Here is a 27,174-nt window from a genome sequence, read left to right as displayed (position 1 = left end):
GGATAATATCCTAAAGGTGTTTTCTGGCATGTTTCCATTCTCCCTGTCTCCTTCAGGTACTCCAGTCAATTGTAGGTTTGGTCTTTTTACATAGTCCCATATTTCTCAGAGGCTTTGTTTATTCCTTTTGATTCTTTTTTCTCTAATCTTGTCTGCATGCTTTATTTCAGCAAGATGGTCTTCCAAATCTGATATCCTTTCGTTTCCTTGGTCGATTCTACTATTGATACTTGCGTATGCTTCACAAAGTTCACATGCTGTGTTTTTTCAGCTCCATCAGGTCATTTATGTTCCTCTCTGAACTGGTTATTCTAGTTAGCAGCTCCTGTCACCTTTATCAAGGTTTTTAGCTTCTTCGCATTGTGCTAGAACATATTCCTTTAACTCAGTGGAGTTGTTATTACCCATCTTCTGAAGCCTACTTCTGTCAGTTCATCCATCTTATCCTCTGTTCATTTCTGCACCCTTGTTGGAGAGGCATTGGGATCATTTGGAGTTGAAGATGCACTCTGGTGTTTTGTACTTTCAGCATTATTTTTATTGATTCTTTCCCATCTTTGTAAGTTTGTCTAAACTCGATCTTCAAGGCTTCTGACCCGTGAATGGGGTTTATGTGGGGACTGTTTTTGTTTTTGATGCTGTTGTTGTTACTTTCTGTTTGTTGGTTTTTCTTTCAATGGTCAGGTCCCTCTTCTGTAGATCTGCTGTGGTTTGCTGGGGGTTCACTTCAGGCCCTATTCATCTGGTTTGATCCCGTTCCTGGAGATGTCACTCAAGGAAGCTGGAGAACAGCAAAGATGGGTGCCTGCTTCTTCCTCTGTGATCTCTGACCTCAAAGGGCACCATCCTGATGCCAGTTGGATTGCTCCTGAATAGGATGTCTGATAACTCCTGTTGGAGGGTCTCACACTGTTGGGTGGCATGGGGTATAGAATGCATTTAACGAAGTACTTCGACTGTCACTTGGTAGAGTGGGTGTGTTTTACTGGGGGAAAACCCACTCATTTGGAATGCTTAGATTACTCAGGACTACTAGGAAGAAAGGCTAAGTCTGCTGGTCCACAGAGACTGCAGCCACTCCTCCCCCTAGGAGCTCAGACCCAGGGAGATCAGAGTTCTGTCCCTGAGCACCTGTCTGGAGTCGTTGGATTTCCTCAGGGAGGCCCTGCCCTGTGAGGAGAGTCAGGGTCAGCCCTGAAGTGGCACTCTGGCCACAGTCTGTCACAGCCAGTGTGTTGCGTTATGGGGGACACTTCTTGGATTAAGCCGTCTAGCCTCCCTGGCTCCAGCAGGGAAAAAGCGTTGCCTGGAGCTATAGAGATGGCTGTCTCCCTTCCCATGCCCAGGGAGCTTAGCGTGTTAGGCAGCTATCACTCCTAGTACTGGCTGCTGCCCCCTCCCCCAAGTAGCTCAAGCAGCTTAGACAGCAGCCAGCTGCAGCTGTGGTGCTGGTCACCCCTCCCCCCAGGAGCCCCACCCCCCAGGCTTAAGCAGATTCTAGCTGAGAATCTGTTAAGATTCTGCCTGGCTTTGGGGTTGAGACCCTAGACTTGGTGGCATGGGCTCACAAGTGGGAACATCCCATCCGTGGGTTGCACAGTTCCATGGAAAAAGCAGTTTCTTCGGATGGGTAACATGTTTACTCACGGGCTCCCTTGGCTAGGGGATGGGGGCTCCCCTGCCCTCATTTGGCTCTCAGATGGGCTGCCGCACCACATGGCTCTTCTTTCCTCTCCGTGGGTCACACCAGCCAACTAGTCAGTTCTGATCACAGAACCTGGATATCTCCAGGACTCGCATGCTATTATTGTTCTTTTGGACGGGAGCTTCCCATTGCTGTTGCTTCTAGTCTGCCATCTTGGCCACACCCCAAACTGTATGATTTTAGATAAAAGTTTTGTTAAAAAAAATTACTTGGAATATTTATTTATTACTGTGGCTAGGTAATCTGCTGTAAGCATGTAATTTTCATGAAGTTAATCTGTATTTTATCATTGACTCCTTTTAAGATACTGTCCTTATCTTTTGTGTTTTGCAGTTGTGGCACTCTATTGATATAATTATCTTATCGAAGATTGTCTGGGTTTTGTAAATATAAGTATTCATTTTTGTAAAGTTTTTTGTACTTTCTTCACGCTTTTGATATCCTATTTTTAAAATACATTAATTTAAATAATTTATATTCTGCATTTGATAATGCAGTATCTAAAATTATCAGAGGTTTGACCCTATAGTTTCAAGTGAGTCTCACAATTATTAGCTTATTTGCTCCGAATTTTTCTAATTTTGAAATGTAGGGTTCATGATATTTGGAATTTCATTTGTGGGAACTTTTTGAACCCTGATTATAAAATTTGTGCTGCTAGAGTTAATTTTGTTTTATGCTTCTTCAAGAGATGTTTGCGGTAACTAGAAATCTGAGACTATCTGAGGCTGTGTATTTGTTGTCAAGTTTTTCTATCATATAACTGACCTGATTACTGGCATGCAGATAATAATTTTTTTTCTTATTTTCTCCTCAACCTATAGTCAAGTTTAAAACACCAAGCAACAAATATATGAATCTACAATGTGCATAGACTTTTTTCCTTGGTTTCCAAATAAGAGTTTTCTTTAGGGTTTCCCTAGGTAATCATTAATTTATTATGAAGTCCCCACACTGGGCCTCCCTTGTTCTCTCTGCAGCATGTTAAATCTGTCTAGTCCACCAGTAATAGAAGTTCAAATGATAAGCACTAGTTTTATAGATCAATCACAATGATGGAACATCTTTTTTACCACAATACACCTGCAAGAACTTTCTTTCGTATTCACGTACTAACTACTTTATTTACTAATGGTTTTCTAAAATAAAATTTTATCAAACACTTTTTGATGCTTTCTAGCAGGAATATTGCCAAGGCATCCATTCTATGTTGTTACTGGACAAATGTACTCATTAATTTAATGCTCTGACCATTTTTTTACATGAGAAAAAAAACAATCACAAAGCTTTGTTTTATTTAATTCAAGATTCATTTTAATGTAACATTTGGAATAATGATTCTTATGGCTACTTCAAATACATCACAATGAAGACAAAATGTACATAATTATAAAGCTTATATGCCATTTATTAGCATACTTATATCTTAACTCACTCTGCATATCAACATCATGATTAGTTTATTTCCTACTTATTTTATACTTATTTTAATGGTGTTTAGAGTTACAACTATTTTCATTTTGTTACCTTTCTAAGATTTCTATACTTTAACAAGGGACAAATAATTCATCTTAAATAAGATAAACAAGGGACAAATGTTTCATCTTAGATAAGATAAACAAGGGAAAAATAATTTATCTTGGATAAGCTGGCATATAATTTAGATTTTTAATAAATTGGCATTGGTTTGCAAAAGATCTTTTTGCCTCCCCAAAAGGTGAATTAAAAACCAATCTTCTGGGCACCTGGTTAATTTTCTTTATAAAGTAAATCTTTTCTACACCATTAAAAGTGTTTCCAAATTCATATGTTTATTTAAGCTTTAGCTTTTTGGTACCCGGCATCTTTCTTTAAAAAAATGTGCTTTTGAGTTTTTTATGTCCAGCATCACATAATCAATTGTTCTAACACAAGAATATATTTATTTAGTCTATTAGCCTTCTTAAAAAAGTATATTATTTATTAGTATTTTCTTATAATTTATTAGATTCTTTAAAGGTTTCCTCTCCAAATAGATGATGGATTGAGTTTATTTAGCTACACAGTTAGTCCTACTCTTTTGGATATATTAATAAATTAATTATTATTAGTACATTGTTTTGGAGCATACTGTGGAAAGTTTTATGTGGTCATTGTTGTGAATACCAGAACTGATCAGTCCTTACTCCAATGGTAACATTCCAGCACTTTCAAAGCTTTTCTGGCTTATTCAGAGCCGCTTATATTTAATTCAGAAATAAGTGCATAATTTATGAAAAAATAATAAATTGAAGAAATAGAATGCCATTTACAAGTACCTGCTTCTACTTATTAAAATCTATTGGTAGTCAAATTTATTCATGTTTTTGCATTTTTTCATTACAACTATATTTTATATACTTCATATTTATATTTCTATTTAGGAGGGCATCATTCACGAATTCAACCCCTTTCAGTGAACCAAAATTCCTCTGCTACTGCTTTTGCTTCTAATGACAAAATTGTCACTACGTAGCTTCTGTCATCACCTTTAAGTCCTCCCTCAGATAATCTCTGACTCTCTTTCTGGGTGATAAATTCATACAGTCCATCATGTTCAGGAGTTCACTGACATTGTGGGCCTTGATGAACAATTGAACACAACCTCATTTGACAGCTCTAAATATACTTTCAAAAGATTTTATTATGTGGAAGTCTTGCAAGTGAGCTTTCCATCATGAATCTGAAATAAAATTCTAAATGTGATGATACAACATTTCCAAATTAAACTATATATTCATGAAGTCCAGTACACTTCTCATCAGTATTTTTATAGGAATTAGACAGATAGATTATTAATTGTATTTTACTAAAGAAAGGCTAACAGGAAGAGTAATAACATATGAAAAGAATGTGAGTAAGCTATTTATCACGTAGGCAATACAAATAGAACGATAATCTCAAAGAGTAGTTAAATAAATTATCATTAAAACATACTTTAAAAAAAATCTCCAAATCAAGTTGTAGAGTTTGAGTACTTCAGTATGTGTGTGTTGTTGTTTCATCCAGCATTTAAAAATAGAATATCAGAGATTTTAATATTGTACTATTAAATTACCCATACTGTCTATGCAATTTGATCTTATTTGATTACTTTTCATCTTACATATTTTAGTGGCAATTTTTGAGATCAAACAGTATTTGCGATTATGAATAAGATAGTATTATCATCTCATTTTTGTAAATGGAATTAAACATGATTGAGACTAAAAGTTACCTGAATAAAAGTATAAGGTAACATAATAATTTAAAAACAATTTTACGTAAATAACTTGATCTGCTCTTATAAAAATGGTAAGAAATTATATGTGGGAAACACAAATTCTACTTTTATTTTTAAATTGCTGTTTGACTTTTTATTTTGTTTTTTGCTGTTTATTAAAATGTATTCTTATAATTCTTAATCATTACACTGGGGAGTATTAAATGTCTCCCTCATTTTAACTTTGTCCAATTTTAATACGCCCTTATGGTGTGTTGCTTCTAAAAACCCTTGTGTATTTGTGTAGCTACTTTTTAAATATATATACACACATATATATACACACACATATATACACATAATATATGTGTATAAAATGTATATACACATATATACGCTTTTGAAAAACTTGTGTTAGAAAAAATAGCTGTCAATTATCTTATAAAATAAATTTTTTTATATGTATTACCTATCTAATCCGTCTTTCTCATTTGAAAGCAAATGTGGAATATTGTAATGTGTAAAAGAAAACACCACCAGTAACTACCCTTAGTAGGATGTGAACTAAGTTGTTTTTCCACCTGTGATAATGAAATTTAATTCATCTTTCTGTTTCCATTATTTCTAGTTTTTATTTTACTGGAATCATATAAACTCACTACTTCATCTAAAATTGACGTAAATATAAAATATTAATAAGATACCATTTATAATTAATGTTGACCCTAGAAATAGCACACTAATATGCAAGTGAAATCTCAGCCCTGTGTAAATGAGCTTTATCTTATAAGTTACATTTACCTACCAGAGTACTGGGAAATACATAACAAAATGACATGAAGAATATTGTACAACAAAATGAGCTGAGAAGATGAGAGAAAATATAGAAAAGTAGCTAATAATACTGGAATACATAATACGTAAAGATATTTTTTATTTTACAAGGGCTATGTAAAAGCCCTTGTAAGAAGAGCTAGAAGAGAAGATATTATAAATTATAAATATATAACATAAAGAAAAGAAGGTTTAAAAGAAAAGATGTTATAAATTTAATGCTTCCTTTCTGATTAACTGTCAAAATAAATGAGAAAATTATGTATGGTTATCAAAATGAGAAATTTGAATAAAATGTTTTTTAATATTTTGGTGAATAATTTATAAAACAAATATATAGTGTGGTTTAAACATTTAAACTTTAATAATCCTAACATCTAAGTATGTTCCAGAATGTTTTAATAAGGAAAAGACATTTAATTATTTATAGTGCTATATTCCACTTACATGGTATGTTTTTTTCCTTACACCATTGAGATAATAAATTGTATTAGAGTACAAATTTTTTAAATTTGAAAATACTTTGAATTCCTATAGTAATTCTGACTGAGTCATAATGAATTCTTCATTTAAAATAATAAAGGCATCAATTTGCTTCTACTTAATTCATATCTATATTAATACCAAACATAAGCCTGTTATTGCTCTATTGCTTATTTTCCTAGATATAGCTTTATCAAACTATTACATACATTAGCATAAAATCATACATTTAAAAAATATTTCAAGGTATCATCTGCACCTGTAATATTATTCACATACTTAGAATTAAAATGATCATTTGTATGGTCTGTTTTTGGTTTGCCACTGGCCATTACGAAATGTGAATCACTTTATTATTCCTATGAAAAATGAACTTTTGCATTGTTTTAAGTTTATAATTGTTGTTTTACACTTTTTGCTCAGTAGTCTAAATCATTAATATGCATTTTATTCTTCATTGATGGTTTTATTTATGCATATTTTATCTATTAATTAAATGTTTGAGTTGAGTATAAATATTATTTAATACTAGTCAATTTTTCTTTGAATACAGAATCATTTAATTCCTGACCAGTTAAGTAAAATTTAGACAATTCCAAGGGGCCCAATATTTTCAATTTTGTCCAGGTTATTTTTACTACATGTTTTTTGTGTTATTCTCCATATCTCTTTTCCACTATGATTTACTGAGATTTTATAAAGACTAATTGGTAAAGTTTACCTCTTAAATCTTTTGTTATGTACTTAAAATGGTGGTTTCTGTTCACTGAAACAAAAAATGAGCATAAATTTATTATATAAGGTTTATTAATTAGGTGTTTTCAATTTTATATATTTTTAATTTTAAATCTTTGTTATTGTGAGATGCAATTAAGTGGAAGAAGATACAATGTGAGCTTGTTCTGCCATCTTGAACTAGTATTTTAATAATTATTGATCTGATGAATTTCTTTGCGAATAGTGGATATGAGTTGGTTACAAACACCTTTGTAGTAAGTGGCAATCATAGGACAGAGGTCTGGCCCATAAATAGTAAACAGATCTTATTTAGTTTTCCAAAATCTTTTTTTTTTTTTTTTTAGGTAACAGACTTCAGACTTGTGTGGCATTAGCCTTTTTGTCTTTTGTCCTTTTCACTTTTCTCCAATTTTTATGTCATATTCCAAGAATGGCACAAGAGAAAGTGTTATGCCCAGACCGTTTGTTCCCCAAAGAAGACCACCAGAGTCCAGAGTCAAAGCCAAGCGGCAAGGATCTTTACTGCAAGTTCGAACTTGGTCCCTCCATTCCACAGCATACAAGAGGGCCCTGAACAATGCGAGTGCTTGCCTTTTATAGCCCGAGGTAGATAGGATAGTAAAGTTACAGAGGAACAAAGGAATTCTTTTGGTTACAGCATTACAATTGGTTTACATTTTAAGTTACACATTTAGTAGTTTTTCTATTGGTTCCCGCGCTTTCAGTAAAACTACAAACGGCTGTGTTCTTATTGGAGATTTTCCAGGTGATGTTTGTACTGGGCTCAGGAAATAGAGAGATATATGTGTTTGTACTGGCCCTGTTTGTGTTGAGAGATATATGGTGGGATGTGTTTGTACTGGGCCTGTTTGTGTTGAGCCCGGGGCTGAGGAATGTGCCTGATTTCTTTCAAAAGAATGTGTACACACTCCCTACACACACCAAATATACAGATATATGGCTGTGGAAATGTTCAGATAAATAATAGATTTGCAAGTTAAATGTAAAATAATAAAGTCATTAAAAAAATAGGAGAAAACATAAGAGGTAGCATTTCCTGGACTTTTTAAGATAGATGGACTTTGGGCTACAATGTTAACTATTTAAGTGAGGGGTACACTAAAAACTCAGACTTCACCTAAGATAATATGTGCGTGCTTATAAAATTCAAGTCATTCTTAATATCGAATATCTTAGGAAATGAAAAAGGAAAAATAACTGAAATGCATTTTACAAACTCCTTCAAGTATTAAAGTTATTAAAATATATTTGCTAAACCAGGTGTCACAGGTTAAGTTCAAATTTAAGAACAGTAATTGTAGCCAGAGTTAATTAAGTCATCCTAAAGAGAGGAGGAATTTGTATTGATTACCTAAAATATATAAGGCAACGAGAGAGTGGATGATTCCAGACACACTGACTTTTGCCTGACTCAGGCACTCTATTACTATATATGTGTGTTATTGTAAAACGGCTGCATGAACTGAACCAATTAACAATATTAAAAATCATGGTCTCCATAATATAGCTGTGGAATATTGCTAACTAAACATTTTATTGATAGAAAAAATATTTCTTTTCTTGTACATTTGGAACCACAGTGATGAGAGCAAGATCCAGATATACGCATTAGTGACAGTAGCGTTTGTAAGAGAGACATCAAAGCTTTCAGGAGCAATGGGCTGTTAAGGTCCATCTTTTTGTGTTTTGATTTCAGCCTTCCACCAACTTACTCAAGGACATTGTAAGAATGTGGAAAAGATACCACATGTTAGAAATTTAAGGAAAGATAATGAACAATATGATAGTCATCTGAGAAAGGAAAAGAAAATTTAATAGACCAAATATAGTATGGTTGCATCATTAAAACACTACCTAAAGTTAGTAATCACACACTTAAAGTAGGAGCAATCATATGGGGCTATGTGTTTAACTGCAATTTGTTTCTTAGTAATTGTTTTACAAACAAATTAGGAAAAAAAATGAGAGAAAAGCTGAAGGGAAAGCTATTGATTAGAGAGTTAGAAATTAAATACATATATATTTAATTATATATATCCACATATTTATATATTTGTGGATATATATATATATATCTCCACAAAAAACAAAATGAAAAATAACAGATTGGACAAGACATACAGAAATAGGGACATGCTCTAGCATCCAGTTTAGTTAGAGCTCAGGGAATGAGAATGAGTAAAAGAGGATGAGGTTGGAAAAATACATGTTTAAAAAATAGAAATGAAGCCCTAAAACAAGTCAAGTAAAATTGTGCAATTATGCAGTGAAAAAATATCATTTTTATTCTAAAAATTGACTTTTCCAAAGAGCTAGTATTGTTTTGCCTTATTTAACAGATAAAGGATCCTCTAGAGATCACATACATCATGATGATATAGGTCTAGCATCTAAATAAACATTTTGCATCTGAATCTTCTTGCGTGTAAAGTGCAGTGAAGAGAAGGCTGCTCCCAGTGTTCTCTCTTCAAAGGGACATGCCTTTCTTTCAAGAAAGATTTAAAAATTTTATTTCCAGAACTTCACGTCTTATTCGGAGACTAAAGAAACTGGAGGGTAAAGAGTCAGGAGTTATTGACAACTGAAGAGTCAGACATGAAAGGTACTGGGGCCTGTGAGGGGTTAGGAGAGGAGCTCCATTATGGAAGCATTGTGCTATGGTCTTTGTCACCCTCTCCACCATTAACTAGTAGCGTGAACACAGGAAAAGTACTTAGCTTTCAAGCCTTGATTTTCTAATCTTTATCATAAGGCTAGAAATAAGTTGTCTTCACAGCCTCATGAACTCTTTTTTCAGTTTTGGTGTCTATAAAATGACGAAGCACCTCTGAAGTGCAGTGAGGGACGGAGATTTCCAAGGAACAGAATATTCCAATTCTGCTGATAGCTGGTTGGAAGCGTCTTTGAGAAAGTCACTTCACACTTCTGGGCCCCATTTTCCTTACTTATCAAAGGAAGAGGATATAATAGATCAATGTTTTTTGTTTTTCTTTTTTTTTTTTTCTAGGCAAAACAATATTTTCAACAAAATCATGTACTTTGAGTTCTAATATTTTGAAATTTAAAAATAAAGCTAGTATGGAGAAAGTGGGGTTTAAAAACTGCAAGCCCCAAGACTTAACCCTCCATGTGAAGTCACATAACACCAGTAGTGACTCAGATCAAACCCTCTTATTTGGCTGATTTGCATGTGGTCTTGCATAGCAACATTTTATCATGCATGTGGGGAAAAGAAAGAAAGATCAGACTGTTACTGTGTCTATATAGAAAGAAGTAGACATAAGAGACTCTATTTTGTTCTGTATTTGAGATGCTGTTAATCTGTGACCCCACCCCCAACCTTGTCCTTGCAAGAGACACTTGCTGTAGTGACTCAAGGTTTAATGGATTTGGGGCTGTGCAGGATGTGCTTTGTTAAACAAGTGCCTGAAGGCAGCTTGCTGGTTAAAAGTCATCACCATTCTCTTAATCTCAAGTACCCAGGGACATGTACACTGCCAAAAGTCGCAGGGACCTCTGCCTAGGAAAACTAGGTATTGTCCAAGGTTTCTCCCTATGTGATAGTCTGAAATATGGCCTCGTGGGAAGGGAAAGACCTGATTGTCCCTCAGCCGGACACCCGTGACGGGTCGGTGCTGAGGAGGACTAGTACAAGAGGAAATAAGGCCTTTTGGCGGTTGTTGGCAGTTGAGCTAGAGAAAAGCATCTGTCTCCTGCTCGTCCCTGGGCAATGGAACATCTTCGCGTGAGACCCGATTGTATGCTCTGTTTACTGAGATAGGAGAAAACCGCCTTACAGCAAAAGGTGGGACTTGCTGGCGCAATGCTGCTAAAAGGTTTATGGAGATGTTTGCATATGCATATCAAGGCGCAGCATTTTCCTTTAAACTTATTCATGTCACAGAGATCTTTATTCATATGTCTTACTGCTGATTTTCTCCCTACAATGATCCTATTATCCTGCCACTCCCTTATCTTTAAGATGGTAAAGATAACTATCAATAAATACTAGGGAACTCAGAGACCGGTGCTGGCATAGGTCCTCTGTATGCTGAGCGCCGGTCCCCTGGGCCCACTTTTTCTTTCTCTATTCTTTGTCTCTGTGTCTCATTTCTTTTCTCAAGTCTCTCGTTCCACCTAACGAGAAACGCCCACAGGTGTGGAGGGGCAGGCCACCCCTTCAACGCAAAATCAGATAAACTTTTATTCAGCTCTGGTTTCCTGAATAAAATTTTCATGAGTAAAAGTTCAGTATCTGTTCCAGCCTATTTCAAAGACATTTCCAGAAAGCTGTGTGTTCATTCACCAAAAGTTTTTACATTTGATTTGCCCTTAGTACCTAAGGGCACTCTGAGACCTCTCCAGGATTCAATTCTTTTCTTTCTGAGTAAGTGACATCTTCCCCTCCTAGATAAACCTTTTTTCTCAAGGGATTTGTAACCTACTACTCTCTGCCAGAAGTTCAGAGATGAAAAACAAAGTTCTCTAGAAGAGATGCTAACAATTTAATGACACAACTAGGTGTCTTTCCCCTGAGGATAAATATCTTTGATGACTTCAGGTAATTCCCCAGGAAAAATGTTTCTGGCTGTGGCTATGATTATTGCTCCTACTATCAATCTAAATCATAATCTCACTTTCTAATGAATGACGTAACAACTGTCGACAAATTCCTTTGACGTCCCTGCTATTTTCCTACATCTCGAAGAAATTGGTTTCCTGCATTCTGCAATTAGGAGTCTCCAGAAATTAAGAAATACAATTTGATGATTTAAATTTCACTCTAATTTTTCAAAACAATCCGGTAATCATCATTAATTACAATAATTAAAACTATGTCCATTAATGAGAAACATTAATTCAGAGCTTAAACAAGTATGTCAAGGGATATGGGCTATACAAACTTCAGAAGAATGTATGTCTTCCATGTAATACATATTAAATTAGAGGTCTAAAATCAGGTCCTGGATTTGTAAGAGAATTTTACTAAACATAATGCCCAGATCTTATTTTAGAAAGATAGAATGTTTTATTTATGCCTATGTTGCATTTGTGCAATAAAGCACAAGTCAACCATTTTCTATATTAATTTATTTGTTAGTTTGTTGAGTATTTGGTGACTTGTTCATTACAAAGAAAAAAAAGATATGACTGGTACTAAAATATACTTTGACTTCACTGAATTTTCTTAGAGAAAGTTCAGGTTAAGTAGAAGATAAAATGTTAGCAACAAGTTAATGCACTTATACTTCAGAGGTTGACCTTTTTAATAATGTCTGCTTAAGCAATATAATATCATTTTATTCATGAAGGAGCTCATGTTTTATGTCTTCTGAAGAATTAATCTGTATACATTCTAAAACTTTATATATGAAATACAGAAGCAAAGTCTTCATGGACAATCTTAGTTTAACAACGAAGTACCTCTCCAGCGTCAAACGATGATATATAATATTTATATTTAACTTAAGTATCTTATTCTTTGAATAAAAGAATAATTACCACATTTAAATTGGAAATAAGTTTGTTTCTAATAAACAAATTTATGCTGTAATAGCTATGGGTGGCTGATGCCAGAGGATTACTTGAATCCAGGATTTCAAGACTAAACTCAGCAACACAGCAAGACCCTGTCTTCACAAAAAATAATAAAAAAATTAGTCATGCACAATGACATGCACCTATAGTCCCAGCTGCTGGGGAGGCTGAGGTAGGAGGACCCTTTGAGCTCAGGAGTTCAAGGCTGCAGTGAGCTATGATTGTATCACTGCATTTCAGCTTGGTTGACAGTGATACACTGCCTATAAAAAAGATGAACGAAGCAAAAAACACATATTCTTATGTAAATGTGGCATTTTATGGATAGATTTACTCTAAGAAGAAGCAGCATTTTAAGTCTCAGAATTATAGTCATTTACTTTATCAAATGCTCTTCCTCTTAGAAGTTTCATTCAGAGATTTCCAATTTCACTTTTATATTACCAAATACCACTATATAAAATTCAAACTTGATTGGGTTCAGCATGCTACAACTGAAATTACCCACTTAATATGCCATGTGTGACCTTGATTATTGATCGAATTAAGTAATCTCCATCAAAATATGCAAAATATTATGTAATCTGATATAAATTTTGGGGTTTGCATCTTGAAGAGGTAAAATGTTCATTTTTACTTTTGAACGATGCTTTAAATTTGCAGTTAAAAATGTGTACTTATGACCAGATGCGGTAGCTCATGTCTGTTATCTCAGCACTTTGGGAGGCCGAGGCAGGCAGATCACGAGGTCAAGAGAGCGACACCATCCTGGCCAACCCCATCTCAACTAAAAATACAAAATACAAAAATACAAAAATTAGCTGGGCATGGTGGCATGCACCTGTAGTCCCAGCTACTAGGGAGGCTGAGGCAGGAGGATAACTTGAACTCAGCAGGTGGAGGTTGCATTGAGCCGAGATCACACCATTGCACTCAAGCCTGACTGCAGAGTGAGACTCCGTCTCAAAAAAAAAAAAAAAAAAAAAAAAAAAAAAAAGATGTGTACTTATAGTGTATTTATTTGTAGTTCTACATATTTATTTGGAATCAAAATGGTAAATAGAATGACACAGGTATTTTTGGATTTATCACTAAAGAATGTTTTCCCACTTCTTGCCTAAATGCAGGAAGTATTATAAGTCGCATAACTAATAAGATTTCATGTGTATACACTAAGTTCATTTATGTTCAAGTATACTGAATCTGCAAATGTATCCTACTTGTTAGCATAATCAGACCAGAATTTTTTTCATAATTAGCAAACAGAAATGCTAGTTTAACTCATTTGAGCCTTACTTTTCCAACTTATGAAAAAAAACTAATGAAAGTACATGAAAAAGAAACAACAATTTTGAATATATTTGCAGACCATGAGTAAGAAGATCTGTTTCTCAGGGTGGTCAGAAGGTGGGAGAGTAGACAATATAGAATGAAGTTACTCAAAATGTGGTCTACAGATTGATGCTTATCTTTAAGTTCTTTGTTGTCAGTCTTGATGAGGTAAGTAGAGATTTGAGAGTGACATACTCTTGCTGGGTGACCATCTAACTATATACAACTTGCAGATATTATTGCTAGAAGGAATATGGGAGAATGGATTTGTAGATTCAAATAGCAAGCTCTGCTGTACTTGGTAAGTGTGGAAGATCTGGATATTTTCCTTAGATTGGTGGATGTCTTCGGAGTGAAAGTTTACATGCACTCAATAGAACCCTACTCTACACAGTCAAGTAAACATGTATGGAAATCATTCAATCACTTTATATTTGTGAAAATGTTTCCAATATAAGAACTTCTTTAACACATTTTTCATAAATGTTTTTAAAAAAAATGATTCTGTAAAGAACTGCTAATTCTACTATTTTAACGTTAAACAATATTACTTATGTTTAAATGTAGTTAGTGATATTAATGCCTTTCTGTAAATCACTCACTAATCTATATAATCTCAATTTGTTTGTTAGGGACAACCATGTGCGTCAGTGCTAATGATCTATAGATAGAGTTACTGATAATCTTAGGAGGACCACAATGTCTTAAGAAATATTGAAAGTCATAAAAGGTATTTATTGTAAAATGCACATATTTCATTTTTATTTATATACTAATGATATGATCAACATTTCAGTCAGAATTCACATGAAATTTATTCAACGTATTTATTGCTCCTGAGAACTTACGTTAACCTGAAACTTTATGGAGAAGAAATGTACTGGAATGGTAAGAAAGCAGTTTCATTAAAAGAATTTCTGAAGAATTTGTTAAAATATTATCATGCATCATAATAATTACTATAAAATAGTTTTCAAGCACTTACATAGAAATATATGCCCTATGCATTGGACTTAGACTACTTGATGGTGATTAATGCAGTACTGACAATGATTTAGAAAGTCACTAATATTGAGCATTTGAAGGATTGATATCCAAGTACAAAAACATCACCTTCTTTTTTTTTTTTTTTCTTTTTGAGACAGTCTCGCTCTGTCACCCAGGCTGGAGCACAGTGGTGTGATCTTGGCTTACTACAACCTCTGTCTCCTGGGTTCATGTAATTCTGATTACAGGCATGTGCCACCACACCTGGCTAATTTTTTTGTATTTTCAGTAGAGATGGGGTTTCGTCATGTTGACGAGACTGGTCTCAAACACCTGACCTCAGGTGATCCTCCCTCCTCGGCCTCCCAAAGTGCTGGGTTTACAGGTGTGAGCTACCACACTTATTTTTTCTGATTAAAATCTGAAAATTTAATTGATTGCTTAATGTATTATCTTTCACACAATTTCTAAAAGTTTAGCTTCCACCCATGAAAATAAAATATAAAGTCTTCTGAAATGAAGGCACAATTTTCTTTATATTTTAGTATTACAATCCTAAGAAAAAATTAAAGCTGTAATAATGATATAGATTAAATTAATTTACATAAATACCAATACATGTGCATAGGTACCCATATAATTTTCTACTCATGCATAACAGCCTAGATATAATTGTTTAAGTCTTCCTAGTGACAAAACAACTTCTAGTTTAGCTGCAAAATTATAGACCTAAATACAATCTATCAATGCATATACTACTTGCCATATTCTACAGTCTTTTAACTGCTTTCTTCATTTAATGTGTTTGTAAATAACCTACAGATCTTTAATTCTAAAGGCATATTAGGGAACTTTCAGTGAAAAAAATGTCAAAGGAAATGTTTAAATGAATATGTGTTAACTCATTATAAAGTAGAGTACATATATGTGACTACGTAATGGTGTATGCTTTGCATATTCAAATACAAAAGCATATAGTGGGGTAGTAGATATTTAGAAGAAAGCTTAATGAAATAAAAAGTTGGGAAAATGCAAAAAAATTCAATGTTATTCTGGGTAAATGTTTTCTTTATTATCAATATTTGATCATCTTTTTTTTCCTTTAGGATAAAACCTAGAGTGAAAAAAATAAAGAATAGAATAGAATTAAAAGAATAAAATAGAATAGAACTAACCATCTTTTGAAAATTGCCTCACTTGGCATAGAGGTCTCAAAACACTGAACAGTTTAGCTAATTTCGGAACCTGGACAGAACCTTGTTGCTGCTATTGAACTAAACCATATCTAGATGGTAAATTGATATCTATATTGAATATTACAAGATAAAATAATTCATTATATTTTTATGATATCCTTATGTGTGTCTTAAAACTGTCCTTTGACATTTGAGTTGTTTCATCAGATATTTCAGGTTGCAATTATTTTGTCTATTCACATGCTTTTTCTATTTGAAAAACTGCTTCTAAAATATAGTGATCTATCACAACTCATTTAGAAATGTAAAAATAATATATCTTGTTTGAGTGGGTTTAAAAGTAACATATAGCAGCTCAATTCTCTCTTCATTGGCTATTGCAGTGATGATAGCTTTTTTAAAAAATTTGTATGTAAAAACCCTCAAAAGTATTCCAAAGCTACATTTTTTCTTTTTAAAAATAATATGTTTTATTTGGCTAACCTAAAATTGTGAGTTCATAATAGTAAGGGCAGAACTGCTAATACTTTCTCAACACAGTACCCGATGGAGTACAAAAGTGACAACATATTGCTGTCAAAATATTAGCCATTGCATCCCATCCTGGACACTTTGGAAACACTCTTTAGTGAGCTTTCATGTGATCACATTTACTAAGCTACTATGCAAAAAACCCATTTATATCAGCACAAGATTTTTTCAGGTATAGTGGGCTTTCTTTCTCCCTGCATCTATTTACGCAGTACAGGTTCAATCTAGAAAACTCAGAAAATGATAAATAAATAAATAAATAAATAAATAAATAAATATGTATAAAGCAAAACATCACTCAGAGGTACAATTGTCACCATTTTTACATAGCTCCCTCCAGCCTACATGTGAATGTACATATAAATTGGAATATTAAAATTATACATGATACTGTACATTCTAATTTATAAGCTATTCTTACACACAACTTATGCAGTATAGTGAGTTTTAGAAGTCACTTAGATCTTAGTATAAGTTGTTTTATCAAATACTTCCCAGAGTAGTTTATGGGGAGGCATTGAGGAAAAGGCGAGAAGGTCATATCTGCCTGAGGCAAGTAGTAGAAGCACCGCTACCTGGACAACAGGAATTTTAATAGGGATAAAAAGCCACCTTATTTCATAAATTTTTATATACCTGACATTTGCTTACTAAGAGAAATATAGATCAATATTACTAGAAGACTTTTGTGCATGTGGGACGCTCAGTTAAAGACAATAAACTCCCATCTTTGCAGACACTACATAACACCATTCATGTGTTGATGGAGCTCAATATATAAACTGTACATGAAAATGAATAGGTATATTCCCTTCTTGACAAAAGAGGCTAATGGAACTTACCCAGCTAAAACTTTTCACATTAAATTGAAATTATACCTCTAAATCTTGGAGGTAGTGAAAGCTGTGCATACCTCTTCTATGTTAAGACACTGCAAAAATATTGGCCAAAGCAAAGATTTATAAGATGTCACTGAAAGCATTCACTCTAACCATAAAGAAGACAGCAGGATGGTGAAATGATGGTTGGGGTTCAAAATAAATCACATGGCACTATAATAATTTCATAGCAGTTAGGTCTCCCTTACCACACTGCATCTGGCATTTCGTCATGTTGTCTTTTAAGGAAATGATTGTTCATCATAGGTATAGCACTTCAGTGTTTAGGGCTTGAATTTATTTTTAAAAAATGCAAAAAGTTCACTAAGAAAAAGACAAAAGATTCAGTGAGGTAAACACACTCTTAAAGTTTTAGAGACTGATATTTTGCCAGCATATGATTTCAAAGGAAAAATAAGCATAAATATCATGAAGAATATGATGTTTTTCTATGAAAAACTAAAAATTGTGTAAAATACTAATTCTCAGTAGTAAATAGGAATCTATTTTTGATCCCACCTTGTCTCGTTAAAATTATTAAGGAATTTTTATTTAATTATTGGTAGTCTTAATTTTCATTTTCCAATGGGAAAATGGAACTGAGCATAATGATAAAAATGTCTTTCTCTGCACATGGAATGTTTCTAGTTACCATATTCCTTCACTCTAACCTACTGGTCTTATTGCCTATCAATTTCAGGTGGTCTCAAGATCTCATTAAAAATAAGATAATTTAAGAGAAAAATATTTAGAAAGGGTTATTAATCTTCCCTCTAGACTCAAGGACATTGGATTGACCTTTGCCCATTCTCATTGCATGATCGTAATGAGTTGAATAATTAACCTCCTCAGCCAAATTCATGTTCACCTGAACCTCAAAATGTGGCCTTATTTGGAAAAGAATCTTTATAGCTATAATTAAAGATCTTGAGACAACATCATCCTGGATTTAATGTGGCCCCTAAATCCAATTAGTTATAAGAAGTTTTGTAAGTAGCAGAGAAGAAACAGAGAGAAAGCCAAGTGAAGACAGACACAGATTAGAGTGATAGGTCTACAACTCAAGGGTAACCGTGAATTGCCAAAAAGCCAGAAACCAGAGAGAGGCATGGAACAGATTCTGCCTCAATGTCTTCAAAAGAAACCAACCTTGCTGACACCTGATTTCTACATTTTGGACTGTAGTATGGAAACGATAAATTCACATTGCTTTAAGCCATTCAATTCACAGTATACGCTACAGCAGCCCCAGGAAACTCGTATGATCATGATTTCAATAAATTGTTAAGAGCTTACTCATACCTGATACCAAATAACTGAAAATCCAGCCAGAGCTATTCACTGAACCATGTACCTATAATTAATATTCAATGTTTTTATAGAGTAATTAAGAACAGGTATTAATGTGAAGCAGCTGATCTGGAGAATAGTGCCAGTCACATATATCTGAGTGAGTCACATGGTTAGTTAGGTAAGAAACATGATAAAGTCCTAGACTTAACTTCACAGGGTTGAGGTACCTATGCACACTTAACTTTCTCTCTTTATCATTGCTGGCCCAAACACAAAATTGGGAGAACTGGGGTATTGGGAGCTGAGCTTAAAAAATAGGAGTTTTCTGTACTAATATTATTGTGGATTGTGTGTTTTTTATTTGTGTTGTTTCTTAAAGCTGATTCAACCTGGTGGTGTTTAAAGCCTATTGTGTCCATTAAGTTTAATTTTCAATGTGAAGCCGGATCCAAATGCCAAATGACTTGTACTTGGTATTGCATGATTTTTATATAAACACACACACACACATACACCCAGGCACACACAAATATGCATATATACACACAATATATCTGGATACATATACATATATATGTCATATACTTAGTCTTGTAAATACATTTCATTTTAACCTTATGGGAGACTATGAGTTAGGTATTTAACAATTAAAGAAAAATAGCTAAGCTTGCAATACATTTAGTTATGTACTAGGTAAGATTTGGTGAGGAAGTCATTTTAGGATCAATTGAATAAAGTATAGTATGAGAATAATAAAGCTGGGAGTACCTTAAAAGGAGGGAAATGAGAGACCAAGATTAGCTGGATTACTGTGAGATTTCTATAATCAGATATATTTCATGCTACTTTTCACAAGATATAGAGGATTTAAAGTGCTTACTAACAAAATTGTCATCCTAAGGAGAAAAAATGAAGATGGGTTATATTGCTTGTTAAGATATAATATGCAAGTAGTGGTACTACCAAAATAATAAAATTTATAGTACATGCACTAAAGAAATAACCAGGAATAATTATAATTATTATTATTACTTTTGAGGGAGAGTCTCGCTCTGTTGCCCAGGCTAGAGTGCAGGGGCACCATCTCGGCTCACTGCAAGCTCTGCCTCCCAGGTTCACGCCATTCTCCTGCCTCAGCTTCCCTAGTAGCTGGGACTACAGGTGCCCGCCACCATGCCCAGCTAATTTTTTGTATTTTTGATAGAGACGGGGCTTCACTGTGTTAGCCAAGATGGTCTCGATATCCTGACCTTGTGATCCGCCAGCCTTGGCCTCCCAAAATGCTGGGAATACAGGTGTCAGCCGCTGCGCCCAGCCGAAACATGAATATTTTTTTAAAAATAGTATCAAGAGAGCAGCACAGATAACTCATTTAATATAATACTATTACTTATAATACCTAACTAATTTCGTTCTATGTATGAGCTTTATGAAGTTAAATAAATTAGTATGTTAGAAATTCATGTTACTTAATTAAATCATTATTTCCACATGGATAGAAATAATTTTAAACTAGTATTGTGACAGTAATTACATAATGCTCCCAAATTACAATGACAATTCTAGGAGAGTTGTAGAGTTAGTTCAAAACAGAAACAAAGGTTCTAGATTCAGATAAACCTGGGTTTAAGCCTTAGCAGTGCCACATCCTAGCTGCTCTGAGAAACTGTGCACACTTCTCATCTACAAAAAGAAGGATAATTAGAATAATATCTAGAATAATATCATAGGCTAATTGTGAGGATACATGTGTTAGTCTGTTCTCACACTGCTATAAAGAACTACCCAAGACTGGGTAATTTGTAAAAAGAGGTTTAATTGACTCATAGTTTCACATGGCTGGGGAGGCCTCAGGAAACTTGCAATCATGGTGGAAGGGGAAGCAGGCATGTCTTACATGGTAGCAGGCGAGAGAGCAAGTGCAGGAGAGAGCAGAGAAAACCGCCTCATAAAACTATCAGATTACATGGTAACTCACTCACTATCACTAGAACAGCGTGGGGGAAAATGCCCCCTTGATCCAATTACCTCCCACCTCGTCACTCCCCTGACATATGGGCATTACAATTCGAGATGAGATATGGGTTGGGGACACAGAGCCAAACCATGTGAATACAATAAAATAGTCATTATGGGATTTTGTTGAAAAATGCTTTCCAAATAATGTTTTCTTCCATAATTATTCATAGTTGAACTAGGAGACATTATCTTGAATTTAACTGCTTATTGCATGATGCATCCCTGAAGCACTCTGAACATACTGTCCTCATATTTAAGTTTTTTTTTTTAATTTATTTATTATTATTATACTTTAAGTTGTAGGGTACATGTGCATAACGTGCAGGTTTGTTACATATGTATACTTGTGCCATGGTGGTGTGCTGCACCCATCAACTCGTCATTTACATCAGGTATAACTCCCAATGCAATCCCTCCTCCCTCCCCCCTCCCCATGATAGGCCCCTGTGTGTGATGTTCCCCTTCCCGAGTCCAAGTGATCTCATTGTTCAGTTCCCACCTATGAGTGAGAACATGCGGTGTTTGGTTTTCTGTTCTTGTGATAGTTTGCTAAGAATGATGGTTTCCAGCTGCATCCATGTCCCTACAAAGGACACAAACTCATCCTTTTTGATGGCTGCATAGTATTCCATGGTGTATATGTGCCACATTTTCTTAATCCAATCTGTCACTGATGGACATTTGGGTTGATTCCAAGTCTTTGCTATTGTGAATAGTGCTGCAATAAACATACGTGTGCATGTGTCTTTATAGCAGCATAATTTATAATCCTTTGGGTATATACCCAGTAATGGGATGGCTGTGTCATATGGTACATCTAGTTCTAGATCCTTGAGGAATCGCCATACTGTTTTCCATAATGGTTGAACTAGTTTACAATCCCACCAACAGTGTAAAAGTGTTCCTATTTCTCCACATCCTCTCCAGCACCTGTTGTTTCCTGACTTTTTAATGATCGCCATTCTAACTGGTGTGAGATGGTATCTCATTGTGGTTTTGATTTGCATTTCTCTGATGGCCAGTGATGATGAGCATTTTTTCATGTGTCTGTTGGCTGTATGAATGTCTTCTTTTGAGAAATGTCTGTTCATATCCTTTGCCCACTTTTTGATGGGGTTGTTTGTTTTTTTCTTGTAAATTTGTTTGAGTTCTTTGTAGGTTCTGGATATTAGCCCTTTGTCACATGAGTAGATTGCAAAAATTTTCTCCCATTCTGTAGGTTGCCTGTTCACTCTGATGGTAGTTTCTTTTGCTGTGCAGAAGCTCTTTAGTTTAATGAGATCCCATTTGTCAATTTTGGCTTTTGCTGCCGTTGCTTTTGGTGTTTTAGACATGAAGTCTTTGCCCATGCCTATGTCCTGAATGGTACTACCTAGGTTTTCCTCTAGGATTTTTATGGTATTAGGTCTAACATTTAAGTCTCTAATCCATCTTGAATTAATTTTCGTATAAGGAGTAAGGAAAGGATCCAGTTTCAGCTTTCTACTTATGGCTAGTCAATTTTCCCAGCACCATTTATTAAATAGGGAATCCTTTCCCCATTTCTTGTTTCTCTCAGGTTTGTCAAAGATCAGATGGCTGTAGATGTGTGGTATTATTTCTGAGGACTCTGTTCTGTTCCATTGGTCTATATCTCTGTTTTGGTACCAGTACCATGCTGTTTTGGTTACTGTAGCCTTGTAGTATAGTTTGAAGTCAGGTAGCGTGATGCCTTCAGCTTTGTTCTTTTGACTTAGGATTGTCTTGGAGATGCAGGCTCTTTTTTGGTTCCATATGAACTTTAAAGCAGTTTTTTCCAATTCTGTGAAGAAACTCATTGGTAGCTTGATGGGGATGGCATTGAATCTATAAATTACCTTGGGCAGTAGGACCATTTTCATGATATTGATTCTTCTTATCCATAAGCATGGTATGTTCTTCCATTTGTTTGTGTCCTCTTTGATTTCACTGAGCAGTGGTTTGTAGTTCTCTTTGAAGAGGTCCTTTACATCCCTTGTAAGTTGGATTCCTAGGTATTTTATTCTCTTTGAAGCAATTGTGAATGGAAGTTCATTCCTGATTTGGATCTCTGTTTGTCTGTTACTGATGTATAAGAATGCTTGTGATTTTTGCACATTAATTTTGTATCCTGAGACTTTGCTGAATTTGCTTATCAGCTTAAGGAGATTTTGGGCTGAGACAATGGGGTTTTCTAAATATACAATCATGTCATCTGCAAACAGGGACAGTTTGACTTCTTCTTTTCCTAACTGAATACCCTTGATTTCTTTCTCTTGCCTAATTGCCCTAGCCAGAACTTCCAACACTATGTTGAATAGGAGTGGTGAGAGAGGGTATCCCTGTCTTGTGCCAGTTTTCAAAGGGAATTTTTCCAGTTTTTGCCCATTCAGTATGATATTGGCTGCGGGTTTGTCATAAATAGCTCTTATTATTTTGAGGTACGTTCCATCAATACCGAATTTATTGAGCATTTTTAGCATGAAGGGCTGTTGAATTTTGTCAAAAGCCTTTTCTGCATCTATTGAGATAATCATGTGGTTCTTGTCTTTGGTTCTGTTTATATGCTGGATTATGTTTGTTGATTTGCGAATGTTGAACCAGCCTTGCATCCCAGGGATGAAGCCCACTTGATCATGGTGGATAAGCTTTTTGATGTGCTGCTGAATCCGGTTTGCCAGTATCTTATTGAGGATTTTTGCATCGATGTTCATCAGGGATATTGGTCTAAAATTCTCTTTTTTTGTTGTGTCTCTGCCAGGCTTTGGTATCAGGATGATGTTGGCCTCATAAAATGAGTTAGGGAGGATTCCCTCTTTTTCTATTGATTGGAATAGTTTCAGAAGGAATGGTACCAACTCCTCCTTGTATCTCTGGTAGAATTCAGCTGTGAATCCATCTGGTCCTGGACATTTTTTGGTTGGTAGGCTATTAATTATTGCCTCAATTTCAGAGCCTGCTATTGGTCTATTCAGGGATTCAACTTCTTCCTGGTTTAGTCTTGGAAGAGTGTAAGTGTCCAGGCAATTATCCATTTCTTCTAGATTTTCCAGTTTATTTGCATAGAGGTGTTTATAGTATTCTCTGATGGTAGTTTGTATTTCTGTGGGGTCGGTGGTGATATCCCCTTTATCATTTTTTATTGCGTCGATTTGATTCCTCTCTCTTTTCTTCTTTATTAGTCTTGCTAGTGGTCTGTCAATTTTGTTGATCTTTTCAAAAAACCAACTCCTGGATTCATTGATGTTTTGGAGGGTTTTTTGTGTCTCTATCTCCTTCAGTTCTGCTCTGATCTTAGTTATTTCTTGCCTTCTGCTAGCTTTCGAATGTGTTTGCTCTTTCTTCTCTAGTTCTTTTAATTGCGATGTTAGAGTGTCAATTTTAGATCTTCCCTGCTTTCTCTTGTGGGCATTTAGTGCTATAAATTTCCCTCTACACACTGCTTTAAATGTGTCCCAGAGATTCTGGTATGTTGTATCTTTGTTCTCATTGGTTTCAAAGAACATCTTTATTTCTGCCTTCATTTCGTTATGTACCCAGTAGTCATTCAGGAGCAGGTTGTTCAGTTTCCATGTAGTTGAGCAGTTTTGATTGAGTTTCTTAGTCCTGAGTTCTAGTTTGATTGCACTGTGGTCTGAGAGACAGTTTGTTATAATTTCTGTTCTTGTACATTTTCTGAGGAGTGCTTTACTTCCAATTACGTGGTCGATTTTGGAGTAAGTACGATGTGGTGCTGAGAAGAATGTATATTCTGTTGATTTGGGGTGGAGAGTTCTATAGATGTCTATTAGGTCTGCTTGCTGCAGAGATGAGTTCAATTCCTGGATATCCTTGTTAACTTTCTGTCTTGTTGATCTGTCTAATGTTGACAGTGGAGTGTTGAAGTCTCCCATTATTATTGTATGGGAGTCTAAGTCTCTTTGTAAGTCTCTAAGGACTTGCTTGATGAATCTGGGTGCTCCTGTATTGGGTGCATATATATTTAGGATAGTTAGCTCTTCTTGTTTAATTGATCCCTTTACCATTATGTAATGGCCTTCTTTGTCTCTTTTGATCTCTGATGGTTTAAAGCCTGTTTTATCAGAGACTAGTATTGCAACCCCCGCTTTTTTTTGTTCTCCATTTGCTTGGTAAATCTTCCTCCATCCCTTTATTTTGAGCCTATGTATGTCTCTGCGTGTGAGATGGGTCTCCTGAATACAGCAGACTGATGGGTCTTGACTCTTTATCCAGTTTGCCAGTCTGTGTCTTTTAATTGGAGCATTTAGTCCATTTACATTTAAGGTTAAGATTGTTATGTGTGAACTTGATCCTGCCATTATGATATTAACTGGTTATTTTGCTCGTTAGTTGATGCAGTTTCTTCCTAGCCTCGATGGTCTTTACATTTTGGCATGTTTTTGCAATGGCTGGTACTGGTTGTTCCTTTCCATGTTTAGTGCTTCCTTCAGGGTCTCTTGTAAGGCAGGTCTAGTGGTGACAAAATCTCTAAGCATTTGCTTATCTGTAAAGGATTTTATTTCTCCTTCACTTATGAAACTTAGTTTGGCTGGATATGAAATTCTGGGTTTAAAATTCTTTTCTTTAAGAATGTTGAATATTGGCCCCCACTCTCTTCTGGCTTGGAGAGTTTCTGCCGAGAGATCTGCTGTTAGTCTGATGGGCTTCCCTTTGTGGGTAACCCGACCTTTCTCTCTGGCTGCCCTTAAGATTTTTTCCTTCATTTCAACTTTGGTGAATCTGGCAATTATGTGTCTTGGAGTTGCTCTTCTCGAGGAGTATCTTTGTGGCGTTCTCTGTATTTCCTGGATTTGAATGTTGGCCTGCCCTACTAGGTTGGGGAAGTTCTCCTGGATGATATCCTGAAGAGTGTTTTCCAACTTGGTTCCATTTTCCCCCTCACTTTCAGGCACCCCAATCAGACGTAGATTTGGTCTTTTTACATAATCCCATACTTCTTGCAGGCTTTGTTCATTTCTTTTTCTTCTTTTTTCTTTTGGTTTCTCTTCTCGCTTCATTTCATTCATTTGATCCTCAATCGCAGATACTCTTTCTTCCAGTTGATCGAGTCTGTTACTGAAGCTTGTGCATTTGTCACGTATTTCTCGTGTCATGGTTTTCATCTATTTCATTTCGTTTATGACCTTCTCTGCATTAATTACTCTAGCCATCAATTCTTCCACTTTTTTTCCAAGATTTTTAGTTTCTTTGCGCTGGGTACGTAATTCCTCCTTTAGCTCTGAGAAATTTGATGGACTGAAGCCTTCTTCTCTCATCTCGTCAAAGTCATTCTCCGTCCAGCTTTGATCCGTTGCTGGCGATGAGCTGCGCTCCTTTGCCGGGGGAGATGCGCTCTTATTTTTTGAATTTCCAGCTTTTCTGCCCTGCTTTTTCCCCATCTTTGTGGTTTTATCTGCCTCTGGTCTTTGATGATGGTGATGTACTGATGGGGTTTTGGTGTAGGTGTCCTTCCTGTTTGATAGTTTTCCTTCTAACAGTCAGGACCCTCAGCTGTAGGTCTGTTGGAGATTGCTTGAGGTCCACTCCAGATCCTGTTTGCCTGGGTATCAGCAGCAGAGGCTGCAGAAGATAGAATATTTCTGAACAGCGAGTGTACCTGTCTGATTCTTGCTTTGGAAGCTTTCTCTCAGGGGTGTACTCCACCCTGTGAGGTGTGGGGTGTCAGACTGCCCCTAGTGGGGGATGTCTCCCAGTTAGGCTACTCAGGGGTCAGGGACCCACTTGAGCAGGGAGTCTGTCCCTTCTCAGATCTCAGCCTCCGTGTTGGGAGATCCACTGCTCTCTTCAAAGCTGTCAGACAGAGTCGTTTGCATCTGCAGAGGTTTCGGCTGTGTTTGTTATTGCCCTGTCTCCAGAGGTGGAGTCTACAGAGACAGGCAGGTTTCCTTGAGCTGCTGTGAGCTCCACCCAGCTCGAGGTTCCCAGCAGCTTTGTTTACCTACTTAAGCCTCAGCAATGGCGGGCGCCCCTCCCCCAGCCTCACTGCTGCCTTGCCGGTAGATCACAGACTGCTGTGCTAGCAATGAGGGAGGCTCCGTGGGTGTGGGACCCTCCCGGCCAGGTGTGGGATATGATCTCCTGGTGTGCCTGTTTGCTTAAAGCGCAGTATTGGGGTGGGAGTTACCCGATTTTCCAGGTGTTGTGTGTCTCAGTTCCCCTGGCTAGGAAAAGGGATTCCCTTCCCCCTTGCGCTTCCCAGGTGAGGCAATGCCTCGCCCTGCTTCAGCTCTCGCTGGTCGGGCTGCAGCAGCTGACCAGCACCGATCGTCCGGCACTCCCCAGTGAGATGAACCCAGTACCTCAGTTGAAAATGCAGAAATCACTGGTCTTCTGTGTCGCTCACACTGGGAGTTGGAGACTGGAGCTGTTCCTATTCGGCCA

General features: G+C 35.9%; 1 long non-coding RNA gene across 1 annotated transcript in view; it reads left to right on the top strand.

Annotated features, from left to right (window-relative positions):
• The window catches only part of LOC139356575 (uncharacterized), a 56,499-nt gene that overhangs the window by 29,093 nt on the left and 232 nt on the right, over positions 1-27,174 (top strand). The window lies entirely within an intron of this gene.

This window comes from Macaca nemestrina, chromosome 1 (assembly GCF_043159975.1).
Source record: "Macaca nemestrina isolate mMacNem1 chromosome 1, mMacNem.hap1, whole genome shotgun sequence".
Classification (NCBI taxonomy): Eukaryota; Metazoa; Chordata; class Mammalia; order Primates; family Cercopithecidae; genus Macaca; species Macaca nemestrina.
Note: the sequence above shows the minus strand (reverse complement) of the source record. Positions and strands in the feature narration are given on the sequence as shown.